At 36.3% G+C, this 13027-nt stretch overlaps 1 protein-coding gene across 2 annotated transcripts in view; it reads left to right on the forward strand.

Annotated features, from left to right (window-relative positions):
• The window catches only part of PRKG1 (protein kinase cGMP-dependent 1), a 1391770-nt gene that overhangs the window by 1343007 nt on the left and 35736 nt on the right, over positions 1–13027 (forward strand). The gene's annotated exons all lie outside the window — the stretch shown is intronic.

The following is a 13027-nucleotide window of genomic DNA, read 5'->3' on the forward strand; positions in this document are numbered from 1 at the left end:
TGAGGTCAAGGGCTTGTGTAGTCTAGGTAGCTTTGCAAATTCAAAGAATAAGGAGATCCCCACTAGGAGTTCAGACAAATAAGATAAACCAATGAGAGCCCCTGCATGGTCATGGCTATGACCTCTAATTCCATGTCGACTTGAACAAAGTAGTTTAAATGTTTAACAGTGAAAATTTTTTCATTCAGGTCAGGATAAGCAAAAAAAAGTAAATACTTGTTAAACTGATGGAACTACATTATAGTGTATTTATGCTATGTGCAAAATCTTGTGAAAGTTTTCAAGTATGAAATCAACAGAAAAGAACATACCTTTTTTCAATATCAGGAAAGCCCTATTAGAATGAAATTTGACTAATGCATGTACTAAGACATTAAGATCTGACTCTCAATCATTTGATTAGAAATCTTATAGTGTGTAACTGTTAAAAGAAAACAACTGTAAAGTCTTTTCTGCCTTAATAGATATCACAAAAATTGAACTAGAATGCAAAACCTTTCATGAGTTAATCTGCTGGTGTCAGAAAGCACATTAAATTGTGTAGTATGTGATTCTTTCTGTTTCATTTCAAGTCATTTTAAACCTCCACAGAGTCAATAAATATAGGAATTTGAAATGTCAACTATTATACTCAAATGCATCTATGTGAAAGAATTATTTCTATGCTTCAAGTATCAGAATAAGTTGAATCACATGAAAGTCATTCTATCACTCTATAAATCTATAAGCAAGTTTTCTAAACTGATGCATGTAGTATTCTTTATATGAGTGAGATTTTGCATAGAAATCAAAGTCTTGAGTATTTAATAAATGAAAATAATTTAAACTGTACCCCAGGTAATAAAATAATGTAAATACCAAGATTCTAATAATCACTACAAACTGGAAACACTTTATGTAATATAGGTACCATAGGAAAGAGAAGTAAGTTATATTTAAATTGTGCATTTCAGCGATCTTCAATTAATGAGTTCAGTATAAGTAACCTTTTGAATTGAAACGAATCAGTGCAAAATTCCTTACTAAGGGAAGCTCGTTTTCTTTGATTTGGAAGTGCTCTCCAGAAAATAGTCCAACCTCTTGTTCATGGTATAATTAAAAATAGAAAGTATGGTGTTCATTTCTTATTTTTCTTCAAAGTGGAAGTAAATGACATTTTTTAAATAAAAAATCTATCTCCTCTACAAATATAGCTTTACTTGTCTTTCAGTCAACTTAAATTTAATAATAAGGATATTTCCTGATATTTCTTTTTACTAATTGTAGAACTGAATTTTAAAGTCTAAAGGCAAGTTACAGAACAAATGGGGTGACTGGCATTTTTGGTGAGGAGTTAAGGTGAGCATAGAAAGGAAAATAAGAATGGAAATAGAAACATTCTCTTAATTATCATTTGTGCAAATGGCAGATAGAGTTGAAGGAAAAGCATAGATAAAAGTAAATTAAAATAAACTACTTGTCTAGGCCACTATGTTCTGACAATGGTATACCTGAATATATATGTATATAGAATTGAGATGGCTATCTGTGAAATAAAACTTTCTCACATAGAGTCTTTACCAGAGAACTGAGTGACCCATACAACAGTGCCATGCCTCCACACCTCATGGCTGAAAAGTTTCCCCACTCTGAAATCTCTGTCAAATTCATAATCCATCCTCTGGGTTTTCCATATTATTCAGACGTGTCACTTAGGCCGTGACAATTTCCTTTTGTTCTTCTTTCTTGGATATCATATGGAACAAAATAGATGCTGTGTTTCATCATTAAGTTAGACATTGACTAAGAAAAAAATTTTCATATGGTGTTATTGAGTAGTGAGGAGAAAAAGGTAATGGATAAAATTGTGAATAACTATTAAGAAAAGTTTTTAACAACAGATGAAAAACAGATGGGAAAAAAAAACAAAAAAAGCAAAAAAACAAAAACAAAAACACAGGAGTTGTTTATTCGTTTTTGCCTGTTTGTTTTTGAGGTACTGGGGATTGAACCTGGGACCTCATATGCGGGAAGCCAATGCTCAACCATTGAGTTACATGGGCTCCCCTGAGTTGGTTTTTTCATTTGTTTTGCTTGTTTGTTTTTGTTCGGAGGCACCAGGAAGCAAACCTGGGACCTCCTGTGTGGGAGGCAGGCGCTCAACAATTTGAGCCACATCTGCTCCTCAGAAAAGAGCTTTTCTTTGAAGAAAAGCCTGAAAATTTTAGTACAAGGCAAAGTACTTTTGATATTAAGGATGTTGGCAATTCAGTTGGTTATGGTTTCTTAAGGACTTGCAACATGGATCTTTTTTTTTAAAGGCATTTTATTGGGATATGTTCACATACAACACAATGTATCCAAAGTATATAATCAAATTTTAAAAATTTTAAAACAATTTCATTACTCCAAAAACTCCATACCCTTTAGCAGTCACCTCTCAATCCCTCTAGCCTTCCCCAGCCCTAACTAGCAACTAATATAATTTCATTTTTAAAAATTGATTTATATTTATATTTTATATAAACTATATGTAGTACTTTGTTTCTGGTTTCTTTCATTTAGTACAGTGTGTGTATGTGAGTATGTGTTTTTGTCTGTGTAACATTAATATATATTTGTTCAGTTTCAGAGAAAAACAGTCATATATGCAATATTAGTCATATTCAGATTTCACATAAGGTTTTACTTTGCTATACACTCCCATGATACATTTTTTAGCTTTCCTTTTAGTTATATACATGACCTTAGACTTTCCCTTTAGCCGTCATACCCATATAAAGCACTGCCACTTACAAACATTATGTTGTGCTTCCATCTTTTCTATTCATTTCCAAAGAGTAGCACACATCCCTTTTACCAATTCTGCACAAGTTAACCCTCAGCTTTCTACTCTCTAACCTCATTCAATTTTCTGGTGACCCATATTAAAGCTATTAACTCCATGAGATTACAAAATATAATTAGTTCCTAATAACATAATCATACCATATTTGTCATTTTGTGCCTGGCTTGCTCCACTCAACATAATATCTTCCACGTTCAACCATGTTGTCATATGCTCATGACTTCATTTCTTCTTACGGCTGCATAATATTCCATCATATGTGTAGACCATGGTATGTTTATCCATTCATCAGTTGGACACGTGTGTTTCCAGCTTTTGGCTATCATGAATAATGCTGAAATGAACATCTGTGTGCAGATGTCTGTTCATGTCACTCTCTCAGTTCACCTGGGTATATCCCAAGTAGTGGTATTGCTGGGTGTAGCAGTTTGATATTATTGATGAATTCCAAAAAGAAATATTGGATTATGTTCGTAAACTGGCCTTTTCCTCTGGGCATATTTATGTGTATTCGATTCAGAGGTTTTACTTTTACTTGATTAAATAATGATTAAGTCTTTAATTGGACCATGTCAATTGAATGTTGCATTCCTGACCCCTTGGTGGGTAGGGACTCACAGAGAAACTGCACTGCAGGAAAGGGAGGTTGGAGTCCTGAGCTGGAGCCCAGGGAAGTAAGCACACAGAGGAGCTTTGTCATGAGGAAAGAGAGAAGGCCCCAGGAAGAGAAACAAGCCATTTGCCTAGGAGTTTTCAGCTGGCCTTGTGGAGATAACAGAGCAGCTGAGCTTGGAGAAAGGCAAGCAAAGGGGAGAGAGGAACCCAGGAAGCCTGAAGAACCCTTAGAGGCAAGCAAAGGGGAGAGAGGAACCCAGGAAGCCTGAAGAACCCTTACAGACATCAGCAACCATCTGGCCCCAACACATGGTAATAAAATTTGGTGAGGGAAGTAACTTAAGTTTGATGGCCCGGTAACCGTAAGCTTCTACCCCCAAAAAATACCCTTTATAAAAGCCAACAGATTCTGGTATTTTGCATTAGCACCAGTATAGCTGACTGGATCATTTGGCAAATCTATATTCAACTTCTTTAGAAACTGCCAAACAGTCCTCCACAGTGGCTATACAATTCTACATTCCCACCAATAGTGAATAAGTGTTCCTCTCTCTCCACATCCTCTCCAACACTTATAGTCTCTGTCTTTTTAATAGTGGCCATTCTAATAGGTTTGAAATAATATCTCATTGTAGTTTTGATTTGCATTTCCTTAATCTCAAGTGATGTTGAGTGTTTTTTCATATTGTATTTTCACCATTAGTGTTTATTCTCTGGACAAATGCCTATTCAATTCTTTTGCCCATTTTTTAATCATGTTGACTTTTTATTGATGAATTGTAGCATCTCTTTATTATGTATCATGGATATTAAACCTTTATTGGATATGTAATTTCCAAATATTTTCTCCCAATGATTCAGCTGTCTTATTATCCTTTTGACGAAGTCCTTTGAGGTGCAAAAGTGTTTAATTTTGAGGAAGTCCCATATATCTGTTTTTCCCTTTGTTGCTCGCGCTTTGGGTATAAAGTCCAAGAAACCACCTCCTATCACAGGCTCTTTAAGATGTTTGACTGCATTTTCTTCTAGTAGTTTTAGGCTTCTGGCTTTTATATTTAGGTCTTTGATCCATTTGGAATTGATTCTTGTACAGGGGGTGAGATAGGGTCTTCTTTCATTCTTTTGATTATGGATATCCAGTTCTTGCAACACCATTTATTGAAGAGACTGTTTTGTTCCATTAAAATGGACTTGGTAGGCATGATGGTTAGGCTATTGTGTCAACTTGGCCAGGTAATTGTGCCCAGTTGTTGGGTCAAGCAATCACTGGGCTAACTATAATACAATATAAAGCATTTATGGACTTAAGTCACCATTGACTTTACTGCAGTGGTAAATCATAGATAGCTGGTTACAATTATATCAATCAGGGAGATTACCATCACCAGGGAGTGATACTTAACCCAGTCAATTGAATCCCTTATAAGGGGAAATGATTCTGGCCTTGAGAGAGTATTTCCCAGCTCATCTTTGGACAGCCAACATCTCCCAGAACTCGTCAAGAATCTTCACTGAACTTTCATTGGAGCTCCTGGTTGCAGCCTGCCTGCCAAACCTGGACTTGTGCATCTCCACGCCTGCATGAGAGACTGATAAATCTCTTACTATTGACAGATATCCCTTGTTGATTCTGTTTCCCTAGAGAACCCTGACTAATACAGTAGGTATGTTGAAAAGCAGCTGCCATTGAGGTGAGGGTTTATTTCTGGACTTTTAATTCTGTTCCATTGATTAATGTGTCTATCTTTATTCCAATCCATGCTGTTTACCACTGTAGCTTTGTAATATGTTTCAAGGTCAGGCAGTGAAATTCCTTTTTAGAATGCTTCTGGCTATTCAGGTGCACTTTCCCTTACAAATAATTTGGTAATTGCCTTTTCTCTTTCTGTAAAATAGATTGTAGGAATTTTAATTTGTATTGCATTGAATTTATAAATCAATTTGGGTAGAATTGACATCATCACAATATTTAGTCTTCCAATCCATGAACTCGGAATGTCTTTCCATTTGTTTATGTCTTCATTGATTTCTTTTAGATTGTTTTGTAGTTTTCTGAATATAGGTCCTGTACTTCTTTGGTTAAATTGATTGCTAGATATTTGAGTCTTTTTGTTGTTGTTGTAAATGGAATTACTTTCCTAATTTCCCCCTCAGATTGTTCAATACTATTGTACAGAAACATGATTGAATTTTGTGTGTTGATCTTGTATTCTGCCACTTTGCTGAACTCATTTATTAGCTTAAGTAGCTTTGTAGTAGACATTTCAGACTTTTCTAAATATAGGATCATGTCATCCACAAATAGAGTTTTAGTTCCTCTTTTCCTATGTGGATGCCTTTTGTCTTCCTTGTCTAATTGCTGGAGCTAGAACTTCTACCACAATGTTGAATGACAGTGGTGACAGTGAGTATCCCTGTCTTATTCCCAATCTTCGAGACAGAGCTTTCAACCTTTCCCTATTGACTATGATGTTGGCTGTGGATTATTCATATATGCACTTTATCATATGAGGAATTTTCCTTTTATTCTTTCTTTTCCTTCTATTCCTATCTTTTGAAGTGTTTTTTAAAAAGAAAGGATGCTGGATTTTGTCAAAGCCTTTTCTGCATCAGTCAAGATAATTAGGCGGTTTTTTTCCCTTTGATTTGTTAATACCACATATTATGGTAATTGATATCACCCTTGCATACCAGGAAAATTCCACCTGGTCAGGGGGTATAATTCCTTTAATATGCAGTTGGATTATATTTGCAAGTATTTTGTTGGAAATTTTTGCATCTCTGTTCACTAGAGAAATTTGTCTAATTTTCTTGTAGCATCTTTATCTGGCTTTGGTGATGTTGGCTTCATAAAATATGTTGGGTAATTTGTCTTCCTCTTCAATTTTTTAGAAAAGTTTAAACTGGATTGGTGTTAATTCTTGAAATGCTTGGTAGAATTCACTGTGGAGCCATCTAGTCTTGGATTTTTCTTTGTTGGGAGATTTTTGATGACTGATTCCATTTTTTTTTTTTTTTTAAACACTTTCTGATTTTTTTTTTTAAAGATTTATCTATTTATTTCTCTCTGCTGTCCCCCCCTCACCCCCCCACCCACCGGTCTGTTCTCTGTCTATTTGCTGCATCTTCTTTGTCCACTTCTGTTGTTGTCAGTGGCACGGGAATCTGTGTTTCTTTTTGTTGCGTCATCTTGTTGTATCAGCTTTCCGTGTGTGCAGCACCATTCTTGGGCAGGCTGCACTTTCTTTCGAGCTGAGCAACTCTCCTTACAAGGCTCACTCCTTGCTCATGGGGCTCCCCTACGTGAGGGACACCCCTGCAAGGCACAGCACTCCTTGCGCACATCAGCACTGTGCATAGGCCAGCTGCACACACGTCGAGGAGGCCCGGGGTTTGAACCACGGACCTCCCATGTGGTAGATGGACGCCCTAACCACTGGGCCAAGTTCACTTCCCTGATTCAATTTCTTTAAACATGATTGGTTAGTTAAGTTCTTGTATTTCTTACAAGAACTTGTATTTCTTATTGCATCAGTGTAGATTGTTTGTGCATTCCTAGGAATCTGTCCATTTCATCTAGTTTGTCTAGTTTGTTGGGCATAGGGTTTCTCATAATACCCTCTTATGATTCTTTTTACTTCAGTGGGGTCAGTCATAACTCCCCTGCTTTCGTTTCTGATTTTATTTATTTGCATCTTCTCTTTTTCTTTGCTATTCTAGCTAAGGGTTGTCAATTTTATTGATCTTTTCCAAGACCAGCTTTTGGTTTGTTGATTTTTTTTTTTTTTTGTTATTCTCAATTTCATTTATTTCTGCTCTAATCTTTATTATTTCTTTCCTTCGTCTTGCTTTGGGAATGGTTTGCTGTTCTTTTTCTAGTTTCTCCAGTTGTTAATTAAATCTTTGATTTTAGGTCTTCCTTCTTTTTTAATATAGGCATATAGGGCTATAAATTTCCCTCTTAGCACTGCTTTTGCTGTATTCCATAAATTTTGATAAGTTGTGTTTTCATTTTCATTTGTCTCAATATATTTACTAATTTCACTTACAATTTCTTCTTTGACTTACTGATTGTTTAGGAATGTGTTGTTCAGCCTCCAAACATTTGTGAATTTTCCCTTTTCCTATCTATTATTGATTCCCAGTTTCATTCCATTATGATCTGAGAAGATGCTTTGTATAATTACAATCTTTTTATACTTACTGAGACCTGCCTTTTGACCCAACATGTGGTCTATCCTGGAGAAAGGTATATGAGCACTTGAGAAGAATGTATAACCCTCACTGATTTGGGATGCAGCATTCGGTATATGTCTGTTAGGTCTAGCTCATTTATTATATTGTTCAACTTCTCTGTTTCCTTGTTGATCTTCTGTCTAGTTATACTATCTAATGATATAAGTGGTGTGTTAAATCTCCAACTATTATTATATAAATGTCTGTTTCTCCCTTCGGTTTTGCCAGTTTGCCTCATGTATGTTAGGGCACCCTGGTTAGGTGCATAGAAATTCATGACTTATTTCTTCCTGGTGGATTGTCCCTTTTATTAATATATAATGGACTTCTATATCTCTTATAAGTTTTGGATTTTAATATCTGTTTTGTCCATTACTAGTATAGCTACCCCTGCTCTTTTTTGGTTACTGTTTGCATGAAGTGTCTTTTTCTAACCTTTCATTTTCAGCTGATTCACATTCCTGGGTCTAAGGAAGGAGTTCTTAACGTTTTTTTTATTCCATGGACCCCTATGCCAGTCAGGTGAAAATCATGGGCCCCTTACTAAGTCCATACCATACTATGTATTATTTAATAAATATATCACACCCACACCAACACATCCCCACAAGAATATTTTTTTGAATTTCAATTCAAGCTCATGGACCTCTTGTTAAGAACCCCTGGACTAAGATAAGTCTCTTGTAGGCAGCATATGGATCACTCATTTTTAAAATCCATTCTGTCAGCCTATATCTTTAGATTGGGGAGTTTAAATGTGAACTGATTAAACTGTAAATGCATTATTTACTTCTATTATTTTATTCTTAGGTTTTCATATGTCACATCTCATTTTCATCTTTTCAAATTTTTTTTTTTATTGTTTATTTATTTCTCTCCCCTTTCCCCCCCCCACCCCACCCCGGTTGTCTGTTCTTTGTATCTATTTGCTGCATCTTCTTTGTCCGCTTCTGTTGTTGTCAGTGGCATGGGAATCTGTTTCTTTTTGTTGCATCATCTTGTTGTGTCAGTTCTCCGTGTGTGCGGCACCATTCCTGGGCAGGCTGCACTTTCTTTAGCACTGGGCAGGTCTCCTTACAGGGCGCACTCCTTGCGCATGGGACTCCCCTACGTGGGGGACACCTCTGCATGGCAGGGCACTCCTTGCACACATCAGCACTGCATGTGGGCCAGCTCCACACGGGTCAAGGAGGCCCAGGGTTTGAACTGCGGACCTCCCATGTGGTAGATGGAGGCCCTAACCACCGGGATGAGTACACCACCCCTTTTCACTCTTTTGGTTATCCTTTCTGCTAATCTTGCCTTCTTCACTCTTCTCCAAGCCCCTCTTTCCCATCTTTTTCTTTTAGACTGCAGGCTCCCTTTAGTATTTCCTGCAAAGGTGGATTCTTGTTCATGAATTCTTAGTTTCCGTTTGTTTGTGAATATTTTAAAACTCATGTTCACACTTGAAGGACAATTTTGTTGGATAAAGAATTCTCAGCTGGCAGTTTTTCTTTTTCAGTATTCTAATTGTATCATACCACTGTCTTCTCACCTCCATGGTTTCTGATGAGAAATCTGAACTAAATCTTACTGGGTGTCCATTGTATATGATGGTTTGCTTCTTCCCTTGCTTCTCTCAGAACGTTCTACTTATCTCTGACATTCGACATTCTGAGTAGTATGTGTCCTGGAGTAGGTCTACTCAGATTTTTTCTGATTAGAGTACACTTTGGACATGTAAGTCCATTTCTTTCATGACAGCTGGGAAATTTTCAGTCATTATTTCCTCAAATACTCAGTCTGCCCCTTTTCCCTTCTCTTCTCCTTCTGGAACTCTTACGACACAATTTTTGTTGTGTTTCATGTTATTGTTTAACCCCCTGGAGCCCTGTTCAATTTTTTTCATTCTTTTCTCTCTGTCCTCTCTCCAATTTCAGCTGTTCTATCTTCTGTATCACTTTCTTTCTTCTATCATTTTGTGTCTGCTATTGTATATTTTTGTGGTTTTTATCTCACCAATCATGTCTTTCATCCCATGAGCTCTGTTACTTTTCTGTTCAGGTTTTCAGATTCTTCTTTGTGTTCACTCAGGGTCTTCTTGATGTCCTTTAACTCTTTCGCCATTTGTTTTTCAACTCATTCATTTAATTTTGGAAATTTGTATGAATCTCATTGATCAGTTGTCTCAAATCCTGTGTCTCATCTGGGGCTTTGATATATTTCTTTTCTTGGGCCATTTCTTCCATTTTTTTAATATGGCTTGTAATATTTTACTGGTGTCTTGGCATCTGATTATGGTGGCGAGTTTACTTAGATGCCCACTTTCTTTTATAAGGTTTTAGTTGTGTTATGCTGTGTGTTACTACTGTTCTTTAATTCTTGGTTCAGCCTGTTCTAGGTCTTTAAGATTGTCCCTGTTAGTTTTCAAATTTAGGCACTGGACCCAGTAATGGGATGCAGACCTGCTTCCAAGGGCCTTGATGGAGGAGGCCATAAAGGCCAGAAAAAGCCTCTCTTACTTAATCACTTTTAATTTTGTCACATATACTTCCTTGGCCCACCAGTAGATGACCCTCCTCAGCAGCCCTTTCAGTTCAGAGCCTGGTCAGGCTGTGTTTGCTGCAACACAGACTGGATCAAGGTGATCAAGGATTCTGCATAGAGTCTAAGAGCCTCGTATTTCAAACTTTCTCAGAGGTTGTTTTCCAACCTTTGCTGGCAGCCCCTCCATTACAAGGTAGAAAATAAATTCCACTCCCCTCTGCATCCTCAACGAGCAGTCCTGGTCAGTAGGGAAGGTATTCAAGAGATTTAGATCTCTTTAGTCTTGTGCCTTGCAAAGCAAACAATGATGCAGCCCCTCCCAGCTTGGAAGGGCTTGTGGGACACATAGACCAAATTTATGGGTCAAAAGTTGAGTCAGCCTTAGGCCATATCCCTCTGTCTCCTATTTGCAAGGAAGGTGAATCCCTGTTGGCCCCCTTTGTCTGCAGCAGCTAGCCTCAAGTTCTGAGAATTCAAAATTGTCTATAGGTTGGGGGAGGGCACTGGTAGCTCCAGCTGCGGCTTTAACTCTCAGTTTTGCTATATAGGTTCTTTTCCTTTGCACCTCTCTCTTCAGGGCAGTGTCAGCCTCCCCCTGGAGTCCTAAACCCTAGAACATGTTTTTCTTGGCCATTTCTGCCTGTCCCCTAGCTACTTTTCTGGGAGAGGAGAAAGTCCCATCTTTCTGGTCTGCCATCTTTGACATTTATCTTCTTTCAATGGAAATTGCTGAAGTTAATAGAATTAACTTTTTTTTTTTTTAAGAAACATTGTGAAATACAAAACAATACTAATCTATAGAAGTTTTTGTGCACTTAAAAGAGTTTACTTTCATGAATATAGCAAGCAGGCTCCTCCTGAACATGTAAGCATTTTATAGGCCAAGTTCAAATATTTATTTGAGTGAAAGGAATAAAATTAATTTTTCTGTCTTTGTGAAAGCAAAGTTTCCTTAAATTCAGATAGGTCTTCCTATTCCTTATTTTCATATGACTTGTATGAACTAATTTTAAAACAGATTCAACTATTAATTGTAATAATAAAATACTATTTACAACCATCCAAAGTATTTTCATGTACACTATCTAATTTGACTCTTACATCTGTGTCTATGAGATAAAGTTGGTTTTATTCCCATTTTAAAGGAGGAAAGTGAGGCTGTAGGTGATTATATGAACTCATCTATAATTGCAGTTTGTATATTATTAAAATATAAAAGGCATTGTCCAGCAGTTCCCTATTATTTGTACTAGATAAATTTTAAAGAATTTGATAATCATTGTGTGTATTTTGCCTAAATTGACCCACAATCTGACTTTTTAAAGTGAAATTAGGACTTTATTAAATGGCAAGCAGAGAAATTATAAAAAGGATGAAACTTTTAAAAATGTATTATTAATATTTCCCAGAAATGTGTATACAAATGAAATATAGTTTTTGGTTAATAGGGGAACTCCTACAAGGGAGGAGAAGAGCATGGAAACACTTCTGACATTTAGTTCCTAAATGTGTAAATTAATTATACAGCTATCTCATGGTCAATAAAGAAAAGAACTAGAAAAAAAAAAAATATATATATATATATATATATATATATTTCTGTTTTCTACATTCTTTAGCAGGTTTATTAAGACGTAATTTACATGTTGTAAAATTTCATCCATTTTACGTGTAAAATTTAGTGATTTTTAGAGTTGCACAACCATCACAATGATACTGTGTTAGAATATTTCTATCACTCCTTTCAGATCCATCCTGTCAAATCTGTGATGAAAGTGACAGCCACTGAATGTACACTTTGGATAGAATATACAAGACCTGAGCTGTATAACACAGCGAACCATGTGGTGGATGATGGACTATGGATAATAGTACAAATATATAAGAGTATTCTCTCACGAACTATAACACATGTACAATATTAATACATGGTGTTAATAATAGGGGGTGTATAGACAAACATACCCAGTGTACGCTATGGCCCATAGTTAGTAGTAATAGTCTCATCGTGTTCTTTCATAAATGTAACAAATGTTCCACAAAGGTTTTGGTGGAGGTGTGATATATAGTTCTGTACATTATGCATGATGCTTGTTTTATAAGCTCATAACCTCTCTAATGAAAAGAAAAACAATCCATCCTGTCTCTTTACAGATAATTTTCGTTCCCAGCCCCAATCCCAGGCAACCACTACTCAATCTACTTCCTATCTCTGAATATTTGCCTTTTCTTGTGTATATTTTCTTGCAGTAAAATTCTGATACACTGAATGTTTTTATTTTCCGTATGTGTAATTGTTAATCTAGTTCAACAGGCGCTCAATATCCAGTTATTGAATATGCGGCAACTTGATACCCTTTTTTTTCCTTAAATTTTATAGCTCTTTGTATGGCTACTTTCCACCCTGTTTCAGCTTTGTACTTATAGTCAAACTGCAGCAGAGCAAACTGCTCAAATTGTTTCCTAAATATGGAATCTGAGCCCTGTACCTGATAGGATTATGAAGAGTTGCCTTAACGATAAAGGGATAATGGAACTGATAGAAACTAGGGTTTATACACTTACAGAGATGAATGAGTTGTTTATTGGCCTACTTGATAGCTAAAGTTTTGTTATGGGTCATTTGCCTATTTTAGTGCACCTGGTTAAGAACTGATTGTAATCAGAGTGGAGAGAAGCCCACTCTAATAATTAAGCTGATAGGATATCAGTTAACCTGGTAGGATAAGACACTCATACACTGTCAATTTAGGGTTTTCTTTCCTTTTTTTTGTTGTTTTTTTTGTTTTTTTTTTCCTTCTTCTGTATAGGACTTTACTT

The sequence above is a fragment of the Dasypus novemcinctus genome, chromosome 6 (genome assembly GCF_030445035.2).
Source record: "Dasypus novemcinctus isolate mDasNov1 chromosome 6, mDasNov1.1.hap2, whole genome shotgun sequence".
NCBI lineage: Eukaryota > Metazoa > Chordata > Mammalia > Cingulata > Dasypodidae > Dasypus > Dasypus novemcinctus.